At 40.7% G+C, this 14,191-nt stretch overlaps 1 protein-coding gene across 1 annotated transcript in view; it reads left to right on the forward strand.

Annotated features, from left to right (window-relative positions):
* Positions 1 to 10,254: 10,254 nt before the first annotated feature.
* Positions 10,255 to 14,191, forward strand: part of SOX13 (SRY-box transcription factor 13) — a 770,893-nt gene continuing 766,956 nt past the window's right edge. The window contains exon 1 of the mRNA XM_044076961.1: positions 10,255 to 10,606. The gene's annotated coding sequence lies outside the window, so the exon portion shown is untranslated. The remainder of the gene's footprint in view (positions 10,607 to 14,191) is intronic.

Consider the following 14,191-nt stretch of genomic DNA (forward strand, 5'->3'; position numbering starts at 1 on the left):
AGGCAGACGAAAGTGTATGTGATTATATTGCGGAGTTAAGCACTTACAGTATTTTCATAAGTGGATGGGTATGTGTCAGGTCAGCACTTTTGAAAGATTGGCAGACCTTTTGTGAGGGAACAAGCCCTTAATACTTTGCGTGAGGACATGAGAATCTGGTTGGCAGACTGCAAGTGTAACTCTGCAGATGAGCTGGGGAGAAAAGGGGATCTCTACTTAGCAAGCAGGGTATCACTGAACAAGAAAGGGGTATTCAGTGCTGCACATGGATATAAGGGAACCCATGGTGGGCAGCCCAAATTACCCAAAAGAGTCTACCAGTAACAGGGGAAGCCACAAGTTCAAGTACATGGCCAGTATCATGGGTTAGATATTTTAAATGTGACCAGAGGGGTCATGTAGCATACAAATGTCCACTGAAAAAAGGTGGGGAAAAAAGGAGAGGGAGCTAGCAAGTGGGAATAAAAGAATGCCAGTAGTAAGTTGTCTGGAGACAACAGGTGTACCAAACTATCACCAGAATTTGTATCCTATCTTAGTTGATGGAAGACAGGCCATGGCTAAGAGAGACACAGCCTCTGACATAACTATTGTGAAGCCTGCAGTGGTTAAAGAGGAGCAGTACTTGCCTGGGCAGTCCACTCCAATCAGAACTTTAGGAGGGATCCAATTCCAAATACCTTTGGCCAGGGTTCACCTTGACTGGGAGGATGGAAATGTTAGCAATTAGGTAGTTATGTTTGAAGATATTCATGTATATGTCTTGATAGAGAATGATTTTGATAATGCAGTACATTGTGTGCATGTAGTTCCATGCAGTCAGGCTTGGAGACAGACATGTAGGTCTGGTAGCCTGGGTGAGACCCAGACAGACCCGACACCTGAAGCTGGGGATGGTGATGTGGCTATTTCAGGGAGGGAGCTACTCTGTAGCAGTAAGCCTGAAAGTTATCCACAGTTGCTGGTAGGTACTGATGTTCCCATGGATAGGATGACTGCAGGGACAGAGGTGAGTGTAAGTACCCAGGGTGGCAGTGAGGCACCACTGTCAGAAGAGAAGCTCAGCTTTTAGAGCCTACCTTACGAAGCTTGGGTGAGGTATCTCAGGAGACACATGATGCTCAAGGAAAAGGGGAGTCTGTATACTGGAATGAAGGGTTACTTTATAGAGAGTGGATACATGAGGGAGGTCTAGAGGGCGAGGTAATACAGCAGTTGTTAGTGCCCAGAGTATATCATTTGGCACTTCTAGTCATAGCTCATGACATTCCTTTTGCAGGTCATATGGGCATAAAGTGTGCTAAGAGACATATTATGCAGAGATTTTATTGGCCTGGGATAGCAAAGGATATAACAGGGTACTGCAGGAGCTGTGAGCAGTGCCAAAAGGTAGGCAAGGCAGGGGACAAGGTGAAAGCTCCATTGATGCCTTTGCCTGTGACTGAAGAGACATTTCAGCTATGGATATTATGGGGCCTCTGAGTACCCTAAGTTCCACAGGGAAGAAGTATATCCTGGGGTTAGTAGATTTTGCTACTAGACCCTTGAGCTGGTGGCTCTGTCCTCCATCAAGCCAGAGAAGGTGGCAAATGTTTTGTTAGAGACTTTCAGAAGGGTGGGTTTCCCAAGAGAAATACTAACTGACAGAGGTGCCAATATCATGTCACACCTGCTGGCTTGTCTGTGGGAGTGCTGTGGGGTGAAGCACCTTAAGACCACCCCTACCACCCCCAGACTAATGGTCTTGTGGAGAGATTAAACTCTACTCTAAAGATCATGCTACAGGCATTTGCAGACCAGTTTAAGAGAGGGAGAGTCGGACAAATATTTGCCCCATCTGCTGTTTGCATTCAGAGAGGTACCACTGGAATCTACAGGTTTTTGACCCTTTGAGTTGCTGTATGGAGATATGGTGAGGGGGCTTTTAGATTTGATTTGTGATGAGTGGGAGGGTGAGTGTGAATACCACAAGGAGTCTGTTGTGGCATATGTCCTAAACCTCAGGACAAAGCTTAGGAAGCTCATGGGCTTTGCTCAGGAGAACCTGGCAGGAGTCCATGTTAACATGATGAAGCCTTACAATGATAGGGAGTCCCTAGTGTTGAGTATTTGCAGTGAATAGCAGAAGGAGTCTGAGGGGGATCTGGTGATGGATCTCCCTAATGAGGCTCAGACTGACACCTCTGTGGAAAGGGTGGCAATATAACAGTGGCTATCCCCTACCCAGGTTTGAGAAATCTGAGCAGTGTTGCATAAATTTGGGGGCATGTTCACTGGAAAACCTGGGTGCACCCACCTGGTGCAGCACCATGTGGATACAGGACCCTAAGGGCCTATCAAGCAGGCCCCTTATAGGGTCGGTGAGCAAGTCAGACAGACTCTGAGGGAAGACATAGAAGAAATGTTGGAACTGGGGGTAATCCAGGAGTTCAGAAGTCTCTGGGCTCTTCAGTGGTGCTGGTACCAAAGAAAGATGGTAGTGTCAGATTCTGTATGGATTACAGAAAACTAAACACCCACGCATAGTCAGATGCTTACCACATGCCTGGGACAGATGAAGCCTTAGAGCAGCTGGGTGGGGCCAAGTATCTGACTAGTATTGATCTGACCAAGGGCTACTGGTAGGTGCCTTTGACTCCCATCACTAGAGAAAGGTCAGCCTTTGGGACTCTTTTCAGATTATACAAGTTCATGAAGATGCTTTTTGGGATGAAAAATGCCCCAGCAACCTTCAGGAGGCTGGCAGATCATCTCCTAACAGGAGTAGGTGATTATGCTCTTGCTTACCTGGATGATATTGCCATCTACAGCCATTCCTGGCAAGAACACCTTCCACATATCAGTGAGGCCCTGGATAGACTGAAACGGGCAGGGTTGACCATAAAGCCCAGCAAGTGTCAGGTAGGTAGGGCAGAGGTCTCTTACCTGGGACATAGAGTGGGGAGTGATAAGATTAGGCCAGAACTTGCCAAAGTGGAAGCTATTCAGGTATGGCCTACCCATGTTAGCAAAAAGCAGGTGAGGGCATTCTTGGGGACAGCTGGATACTATAGAAAGTTCGTTCCCAATTATAGTACAATAGATGCTCCCCTCACAGACATGACAAGGACAAACAGGCCAGATAAGGTTGTTCAGACCTCAGCCTGTGAGCAGGCATTCCAAAGGCTTAAAGGGACTGTGAAGATTGGGTGAAGATGGGTGAAGGCTGTCAGCCTAGCCAGGTAGAATTTTGGAGATAATTCTGTCATCTGTAAATATTAATGTAAACCACAGGCTTGTGTCTTAAATGGTAAAAATAGTGTTACATGTGGAACTGAAAAAATATAACAGTGCACTCTACTAACCAAGTAAAGCATGTTGTAACCCTTTGATGTTAAAACACGGAGCCAGTGAGTCTAGAGTGAGGCATCCTGCCTATTGTTTTAAGGCCAGAGTTAATGGCCAGAATTTGCATGCATAAATGTCCTTTATTGCTCTGGTTTCTGCCCAGAGGTGAAGAATGTAAATGTAGTTTCTATTAGCCTCAGATCCCAGGGAAGTGTGAAGAATGATGTAATGTGAACCAGGAATATGATTTTAAAAACAGAGAGAATCAGAGAGCATTAAGCATTTTTGTCTTGACCATCCAACTCATCAGCACTGTCTTGCTCTATATGTAAGTTTATCTTAGACTTGCGTTTTCTCTTAGTCTAATCTTTCTAATTTATAGCTATTTCTAAGTGTTTTTCTGTGATGTCAGAACTGTACTACTGAAATATTTTAAGTATTTCTCTGTGATCTCTGAACTGTTGACTAGCACTGTGTAGTAAAAAGTATTATCTTGTGTTTTGACTATTTGTTATTAAATATTTTTAAGCCCTTTCAACTCTGGCTGTTTTTGTAGAGATAATTTAAGATCTTTAGAGTACTTGCATGCCTTTGGTAAAATTGTACAAAGCCACTTCAATAGCTTTAGCCCTGAGCTATACTACTAATTGGATACTAATATTGCACAGTAATAATTGAGCACTCTTTTAAGGGCCTTTGAGTAGCTGATAAATATTAGTGGGTGGTGGCAGCTAGTACTACCGTATAGTCTGGGAAAGAGGGGGTACAGCTGGAGAACCTGTGCCAGCCTTCCCCAGGAGTGTCTGTGTGGTTGTATAAACTCTTCTCAAAGTGTGTGTGTGTCAGCTACTTGGGAAGGAACACAAAGCACTGGTTAGACAGAAAGGGTGCTGGAGGTTTTAGCTTGCCCACTAGGCTGAGATCTGGACCCTATAACTGTGCCAGTGGGGAGTCTTATTGGGGACCTGGGGAGCAAGGTAGTGACCAGCCCTGGACTGACTGTGATCTCTGTGTGCTCTTAAGGGAAATTGCACTTTACTGTGTGTATTTGTTATCCTTTCCTCCTATATGAGACACCCCTCACTGGTGTTAGTGGTGAGGATTGAGGCTCCTTGATTGCTGGGCCAGGGCACGGGCATCAAAGGGACTTTGGGAGGACCCCCCCCGTGTTAGTCCAGATTACAGCAAATAATTTTTTGTGTGGGTGGATGCTTCAAACTGCACAGTGGGGGCTGTAGTCAGCTAGGGTTCCTCAGTGGGAGAAGAGCACCTAGCTGTATATATCAGCTGTAGACTCCAACGCAGGGAGGAATGTTATACAGCTGTATAAAAAAAATGTTTAGCAATAGGATGGGTGCTGCAAAAACTTCAGCCTTATCTGTATGGAAGGAAATTCACTGTGGTTACAGATCACAATCCCTTAACATGGTTACATACAGTCAGCCAGCAAAATGCCAAGTTATTAAGGTGGAGCCCTGGGTTGAGTCTTCAAAGGGGGGAAGAGATGTGATGTGAAAGGAAATTCACCACGGGGATCATGGCAGTCGCCCTGCTAGATAGGGGTCCAAGGAAATCAATAGTGTGGGAAGAAATAGCCAGGGAATTATGGCTAGGCTTGTATAGGCACCTAGGGTTGATAGCCTAGTACCAACCTATGAACCTATGAACAATGTGAGGTATTGCCATCTGTGCCAGAGAGACTAGGGAAGTGCATGGGTAACATATGCCAGCATAGTTAGCTGAGGTTTTGTAAATAGTTTTGTGTCATTTGACTATCACACTGATTTGTACAGATGCTTGTCTTAAAAAAGTATCAACAGTGTTATTATAACTGATTAAATGTTTATGTTTAAACAAAGAATTCTGGAAGAGAAGAGTAGAAGTTTTTGAAATTGTTCTGTAGCTTTCAGACACTGCATCAGATCTTAGCAAAGCTCTGAGTGTGTATTGTACTAGAGTCAGGTGATCAAATGTGATGTCATTCTATAATCAGCACTGAGAGTATGGAACTCACATAGCAGTTTGATTTGTTTTGTTTTCTTTCGAACCTGATATAAAAGATCTATGACAGTTCAGTTCAATCTGTTAGAAGCTTACCACCTTGCCTTGTGGAAGTAAGCATCTCAGCATCCTATCTTGCCTTGCTGTTTTAATTAAGTTAGCTAGTAAAGAGTTATTCTTTAGACAGGAAATACAGTGAGATTAGTTACGTATTGTTTTTCTGCTTCTGTTTGAATTTGTCCAACAGTGTTATTTTTATTTCTCCTGTGACTGAAACGTTGGTGTTTATTGCACTTAGATATTTAGTATTCTCATGTTTTCTATTTTATTATTTATTATTAACTATTTTTATACCTTTCATTGTGGCTGGTATTTTATAGAATACTTTTAACATCTTGAGAGTTGTACTTTATTTTAGTGATGCCGTGGCTACTCCGAAAAGACTTGCTGCTTTGGTTGCACTCTACCATTCATACTTGCATTGATTTTACTCAGTATAATTGGATATCCTTGTAAGAGCTTGAAAGTGATTGACTGGTGGCAGTGTGGTTATCTTATAGTCTGGGCAGAAGGAGTACAGTTAGTAAGTCCATACCAGCCTATCCCAGGAGAGTGTGTGTGTGTGTGTGTGTGTGTGTGTGTGTGTGTGTGTGTGTGTGTGTGTGAAAATCAAATACTCAGGTGTGGTTGTGTCAGCTACTTGGAACTGGGACACAGTGCTCCAAAGTGAGCCTTGTTTGGGATCTGGAGAGATAGAAAGTCCAGTCCCAGGTCTGAAGCATGTTTCCTGTGTGCTTTTGGGAGAAATTGTGTTTGATGCAGAGAGCTGCATCTGAAAATACTGTGTAAATTCATTCCTGTTTTTAGTGACCATCTCTCTCACCTGTGTCAGTGGTGAGGATTGAGGTTCCTTGATTAATGGCCTGGGATAGACAGTCTGTCACACTCCTAATAGAGCCATTCATTCTAGTCTCTCTTCCAGTATCAGAGAACCAAAAAAAAAATGAGGAGTTGTAGCCACAGTCCTATGAAGGATGGAAGATTTTTGTATGCTGATACAGTCTTACCCCTGTCGGAGTGCAAGTGTGCTAAAATGCCCACTTTGCTAACCCTTGAGATGGTGCATACTTCTGTTCAACTAGTCAGCTTGAATACCTATGCCCTTGTTGGGGTTCATGCTTGTAAGCCCCTGTGCATAAGGAATATATTTCCACACCTTCCTTTCCTCAGTAGTGTGCCTGTGGTGGAATGTGATAAACATCCTCCCCATCTTAGGATACGTGAAATGGCATTGGACACTCATTTCATCTTCTCCATGGTGGTTATTATATTCCCCAGGCTCTAATTAAACATGGGTCAGCTGGGGCACAATCAGGGTTTTATTCTTCAGTGCCATAGACCTAGTATGAGTATACAAACATTGACATCTCTCTGCCAAGTAACAATCAGAAGCTATACTTTCATTGTCAAAATAAAGCCCATTTGTTTACTTAACTAACACTAAAGGTAAATCATTTAGGTCCAAGGAAGTTATTGTTCCACTGTATTTGGCATTCATCAGACCTATCATTGAGTAGAATTCTCCCCTAGGTATGTATCTAACCAGGCATATCCAACAATTAGAATGTCCACAGAGGTTTCTCACTAAAAGAATGCAGGGCATAAGTAAAATGCCATATGCAGACCCCCTCAAGGCTCTATCCTTTTATTCTGTCTCCTACAGACTGTTGATGGGATATCTATTCCTGGCATACAGAACATTGTCATACCCCACTTTGTTGGACCTCCTGCATATCCACAAAACAAACAGCACCAGAATTACCCATTCTAAAGACTTAAACCTTACCTGTGATATAAATAGGACCTGCTGGAGAGACAGGTATGTACCCCACAGATTACACTGTCTCTGTGACAGGCTTCATATCCATGTGAAGCAGATTTCCTCCCTAAACCAATTCAAGTGTAACTTGGACAATTGGATGGGGAACAGGAAATTCATCCCTAGTATGGCACCTATGACTCTAATGGACACAAGGCAGCCTGTGAATGGTTCATCTCCCAGGCCTCTGGTTGTAAATGTTCCATCTCCTAAGCCCCTGCTTACACTTATCAAGGGTACCAGAACTTGTCAGAGATTTGGGATGCATGACTAGGCTTAAAAATGCCCTTGTGGTCGTTAGCTTAGTAAACACCTATGACCCTATGAACAATGAGTTATGGAGAGTGCTATTTTTTTACAGTGTTTGCTTTTTCAGTAACAATCCAAATCAGTTCAAAATCTTCCCAGAATTATTTTTTGTGCATGATATTATGCTGTATGGATATGTTTGGTCAGTTATAGATGCACTTCCTGATATAGCCATACCAGCTAGTGCCTCTGCTTCGTTATATTTGCAGGAAGTCTTGTCACATATGCTTGTGGTCTAGCTGGAAATTAAACTAAGAAAACCTTGGTACCTGCTCTGATGGATGCTTGAGCCACTAATTTAAATTTGGTAACAGCTCCAATGGATGCTTGAGTCACTAATCAAAATTTGGCAACAGTGCCAATGGATGCTTGAGCCACTAATAAAACTTTGGTACCAGCTCCAGTGGATGCCCGAGCCACTGATCAAATGTTGGTTGTCTTCATACTCTGAATTTTATTCCTGTACTCCAGTGGAGCTGACATAGCTATATTTCATTTGTACTATCTCCTGTCATTCTCTGTCAAATCCCCAACAAAGATAGTCAGTTGTAGATCTCCACTATCATTACATTCTGAACATCTATGTCCTGTTCATTTCTCATTCACTAGCTCACATCTTCACCCTGTGTATCTGTCAGCAGAAACAGATTTCCTGATCTTAGACAATTGTCAGTGGTTATTCCTTCGGTAATCCTGCTACTTATTTGTTCTTTTCTGGTTTTTGCACCATCTGTTTACTTCCTATCCTTTCTATAATTGTGCACTCTTTCTTTGTTAAACTAGTTAAGGAGCACCTGGATAAGTGGCATTATAGAAAAAACAGCATGTCTCACTTCTGCATGTACTGCAGTCATTGCTATTTTCACAATAACCAGTCAGATATTTAAATACACGTTATGGGTCTTGCTGACAGACATTCTCATTCTAGACTTTACTAATGTAATTAAGTATTTGGGTCATCACTTGCTTTCCCCTGTTTTTCTTGCATTGGTCTGTATACTACTTAGTGCATAAGGTGAGCAAAACTATGCCATGAAAGTACAGTTTACCTCCCTATTTTTGTCCTATTCTGTCTACCTGACAGTGTGATACACTGGTTTATTATCATTATCCTCTGGTTTACATTATTTATTAACTCCTTAACTGATCTTCTCTAGTTCAACATCATTCTTTTTTTAGCTCATCGTGGAATAATTTTGACTACATCATCTTGTAGAAACATTTTCCAGATTTAAAACTTCTAATTGAACAGTGGAATGCTCACACTGATTACTACTGAAAATGTTTGAAAACTTATATATCTCATCATGTGACTGGGGTATCTGTCTTTCTCTTCTCTAACATGCCAGCAGTATTTATAATGAAATTAGTAGCATTCTACCATATCCATTGTTAACCAATTACTTTTCTGCACAACCAATTCTGGTTTTGCATAGTCCTCATTGTTAAGTAAGTTGCCTCCCAGCCATTTCCCCATCCCTCTGCCTGTTATTATTTGCCCCTTTCCAAAATTCCCGTTCCTTCACCATTACCACTGCACGCTCTTCATACTCTTTCCACTTTTAACTCAATCATTTCACAGTTGGTTGCTTCATTAGTTATAAATCATCTTCATTTGTTGTACAATAATTGTAAATAAATAATGTCAAAGATATTTGCATACTTTTCAAACATGCCACTCAACTGTCCTTAATTTTTCCACAATCCTACCAAAAATCTGGCAGTTTTTTTAAAAGGTGGTGAATTATAGTCAATATATACTGATAATGATTACAGTTATATATACTGATAATGATTACAGTTACAGACTTATTTTTGCTTCAGAAAATATATGATAATTTGCATCCCCTTTTTCTACCAGCAAAGCTTTAAAAGTACCAATATTTAAAATTGTCTCTAATTTTGGACCTTTCCCTCTAAGTCTTTTTGCTCTGTTCCTAATTAAGGAGATAAAGGTTTGAGAGTTATGCTTTCAAATGCTTTGGTTTAGGCAGCATTATAAATGTTGTCCTCAGTTTTAACCTTAACTTTGAGAGTTAAAGCAGTTTACAGATGAACACATTATATTATTACATAACTTAATTAGGCCTATACATGTTTATAAAGATCTTGTATCTGATGGCCTTATATTTTGTAAAAAAATAAAAAAAAAAATAAAAAAGTAAGTAAATAAGTACACCTTTCTGAGTCTCTGCTAAAATTTCTAAATACCACTGTTACGATTTTAAAGCTTTGAGGTTAAGAGTACAGATGACATTTCTGAAAAGCTGAAACACTAAACCATTCTTTACAAATCACGTTGACCCAATAAAATAGATCAGATCATATAGAACAAGGCTGAAGTGTCATAAAAAATCCTGGATAAACTGTGATTTAAGGCTTTATGACATTGAAAAGCTATAGGTCTGACAGTTTAGTTTGCGATTTAGTAATTTGAGTGCATCGGATATTGATGATACCAGTACACACACAAATAAACTGTTGCAAACATACTGGAGGTAATGCCAAACTTCCGAGCTTAGTCCATGGCAAGCCCCATCTTCCCTTTCACCTCACTCAGCCAGTCCAGGTGCTGCTGTGTCTCCCGCCAGGCGTTCCTCCTGTGTGCCTGCCAATCACTTCCTCCGTGGTGGGGAGGGGCGCTTATGGAAGCACGATATTGAGTGCCTGGCCCTTTAACTGTGCCTTTTTTTTTCCTGTTAGCTCTGGAGCTGCGATCATTCCCCCGACAGCTGTTGCCAGCCTGCGCCTTTAAGGGGCGGTGAGGGGGGAACGAAGAGAGAGCAGGCAACAAGGAGCGATAGCACCGGTGCAAACAGTAGCTGCAGGCGGCAGCGACGGGATGGTAACCAGTGCGGGACAAGCAGTGAGCTCCTTATCCAGAATCGGACCGTTTGTCCAATGAGCAGGATAGCCAGCACTGAAAACCAAGAGGAAATTATCAGAGGAAAAAACATTTTCAGCGGTCATACCTTACAGCCGGAGCTGGGCTTTGATCGCCTGGCTCGAGGTGATAAGGCAGTTTTTGTTTGCTTTTTCCGTCAGATTCTTTTAGGATCATAGACTGTTTTCCGAACTGTCCCGGAAAGTGTAAGTTCAACGATGTTTTGGTTTTGCTACTTTTTAATATGATAACTTTGAAGGAGGGAGTCAAGGGGCAGTTCCTGTTGGGGGGTGGGACAGTTGGTGGGGTGATTTGGAGCACAAAGGTTTCATTTTAGGTTGTAGTTAGTTATAGGATATTAGTTGCAACCTACGAGTGCTTTTTAACCTACTTTTTGTGACTTTTAAGCTGTTTATGGTTACCGTACTTGCGTTTTGTTGAAAATACTAATAATTATTGCAGTGCGCCAGTGTTTAGTTTGCATAATGAGTTTGTCTGCTATAACTGGTAAGAACGAGCAGTAGTTTAGAAGTGTTTCAGATTTGCATGGAGACAGAATAGTGTATGCACATACGACCACAGGTGTGAGTCAAAGACACGCAATGCATGTGCAGTACTTTCACATGCGTGCATGCTTGTTTGTATGTGTCGAGTATGAACGCTCGTGTCAGTCCATCATGCGCGCGCACAACTCACGCCTATATGTGTGTGTTTATCTATATACATAAATTACATACACGCGCACACTCGTCTTAATAATTAAAAGTTCAATTAATGTATTCATGTTGAAGTTATACTTGCTTTGAGATTTCAGAGGGAGTGAACACTGGAACAAGTTATTGTAAGTTAAAACACATTATTTTAATAGAGTGAGTCGTACGAAGGGTTATAAGGTGGCCCTTGTCCTGTACAGTTCCTTTCAGAAGCAGATAGTTTTTATTTTTGAGTATTAACCGATGTGAGCTTGAAAGTCCACATGCCATGTGGCAAACAGACAGACGTCAGGATCACTGTCGGTTATGTTATTGTTGTTGGGGAGTGTTGAGTAATGTTGAGTGTGCGTGCACTTTTTTGTAGTGTAATGCTTGTGACCGTGTGTAAATTTTTCTTGCCCTCTTTACTTGTTTTACCCAAGACCATCTTATCAAATGCAAGCACATCTGTCAACCTCTTGGCACAAGAATTCTGGATAAAAGCCCAAAATAGGGACAGGTTTTAAATATCGCTTTTATAAACTTGGAAGGTTGCTGGAGTTGCAGGTTTTGTTTTAGCGTGTTTCTGAAACTCAAATGTCTGTCATTATTTAATGACTTCAGTCTCTAGTGGTTTGCCAGAAAACTCCGAATTTTATAAGAAACATACAAAAATTCTGGACGTCCTGCGAAAAGCTGGACGGCTGAGACATACGAATGCAAACTGCAATCAATAAACAGATTTATTTACCACAGTGTACAGTACTTTAAAACACATCCTCAAGGTTTTTGCATTTGAAATATTTGCCTTAAAACATAAAGTAAGATTTTCTACATAGTGTATGGTGTGGCTGGATTAAAGGGTTTTCCAGGTAACAAAAAAGACTGGCCATTTAAAGCTGCCAGGTATTCTGTGGATCCAAACATTGTTACTAGTAACAGTAGCTTAGTTTTCGGAAGTAATCTGTTTTTGTTTTAATCAAAGCTTTACTTTTTGACACAATTGCTGTCTTCAGCTCTGTTTTGGTTAACAAAACAGGGTAAACAGTGTATATATTTTACTGTCTACTCTCTACTATGTTGCCAAGGAAGTCATATGTTCATTTGATGTCCTGTCTCAAAAAAATAAGAGTTTGAAAATAGCACAGACCAATTTGAGCACCTTTTTAAAAGTTGTTACATGAGCCAGAATCTGACTGGGTTCCTGTATAGTTCCATAATCCTTATATGGACTTTAGAGATACACAGTTCATTACTTTTCTTGTGAGTTTTGTGAATGTACTTAATTCTGTCAAAGTAAGTTAACTGTGTGCTTTCTTTTATTGTTTTTTCAGCAGAAGTTATGCTAGACCCATAACCACTATATTTTGGTAATTGATCCTTACCGTAACAAATGTTGCAAGTCCACTGTATTGTCTGTTTTTATTAATAAGTAACATCAAAGTGTGTCTGTGTGCACACCTGTATATATACCAGAATTAAATGTGGTAGTACCTTTTTACATGCAAGTGTATTTCAGGTATTGTGTGATACCTCTGTCATTACAGAATGCAATATTAAAAATGTGGTGCAAAAGTAAGTTGGACAGGCTGCACCTAGTAAATGAGTTGCTACTTACTTAATTATGATATTAATTTGTGCCTGACCATTGCCAGCTATGGTTGTTTACTTGTACTGTGCCTAATATGGATATTGAAAAGGAGACCTTATTCAGTCTAGAAGGGTGTTATTGCCTGACCTTGAAATATTTGTGTTTGAAGATTAAATGATTTTGTCAGTTATATGGCTTGCTGATGGTTCTTTTGGGGGTATTTCTGCTGTTTCAGGCTTATGACTTGATGGCAGAGTCTGCTGTGTATATGGGTGAAGTATGACTATTAAAGTACTATGGATATTTATGGTTATATTTTCAGTGGTGAGAGAGACACAGTAGCTCCTTAAAAAAACACACTGACTGTACCCATTCATAATAACATGCAGTCATTGGCAACCATGTGAGCAGCAGTAATAGAACCAATGTAAAATGCTTAGATCTTCAGTGGAGGAGAACAGTTAAGTGTTTGCTAGTGGTTAGCCGAGTGAAGGCAGCATACAGAACATGCTGGCATTTTATTTATTTATTTATTTGCCCCCCTTTTAGTTTCTTTAATAACACACTGTGATGACTGTGGTTCCTCACTAGTTTTTTTAAGTGCTGCACTGCAGAAGATGGACTGCAGGACCAGTGATGGCCAGAAAGCTATGACTTGATTGTATTCATGTTTTTAAATTTATGATAGCTGTGCTAAACAGAAGATGCACTTGCATCATTTGAGTGTCTCTGTGTTTTTGACTTGTATATGCTGTTTATTTTTCTCATTTTAATTGTTTTGGAGTGCAGACCAGACTGATATGAAGGAATATTGATTAATTTGGAAAGAAAGTTTATCTGTAGTTGGCATTTATAAACATGAAGTTGTTATAGCCATGCAGTAACTTCATCTTTGGTTTTATTTGAGATAATCGTATGCTAAAGCTACAAGTCTTGGGTTCATTTCTAGATCCATTTGATCTGTGTCACATAAATTTAAAATTTCTAACCTAAGAAGAATGTATTCATTTCTGTGGTAACTGATTAAATGTTTGCAGAGAACTGCTGCTGGAGAAAATGTGGTGCAGAAGGGCTTGAGCACAACATGGACTGACTTAGTAGAGAAAAAAAACATTAGCCCACTGAGTTTGCTATTATTTTTGGATTAGTTTCTTCCTGGTTGAAAAATGGCACCCGGTGAAGCCTTGTAAAGATGGCGTTCTACTTCCAGCATGCATTTGTGAGTTCAATCACGGTGTTTGACCCTAATGCATTTGCAAGGCTTTTGTGCCATTTACTGTACTTTCAGAGAAACACGACATGGTATTTGGGGATTGTTTGTTCTTGTACATGTTTCTTGAGACAGAATTAACTTGCCTTTTTATGGATTCCCCTTAAAGAACTTCACTATCGTCTTGTGCCTCCCTTTCTCAGACTGCACGTTATACTCTTCCAGTAACTTTGCAGTCACTTGCTGTTTGCAGTTTTCTGTCCTGCCTCCAAAACTGGTCCTATTGCCTTGTATAGGG

This window comes from Protopterus annectens, chromosome 7.part0, assembly GCF_019279795.1.
Source record: "Protopterus annectens isolate FY-2018-M chromosome 7.part0, PAN1.0, whole genome shotgun sequence".
NCBI classification, from domain to species: Eukaryota; Metazoa; Chordata; order Ceratodontiformes; family Protopteridae; genus Protopterus; species Protopterus annectens.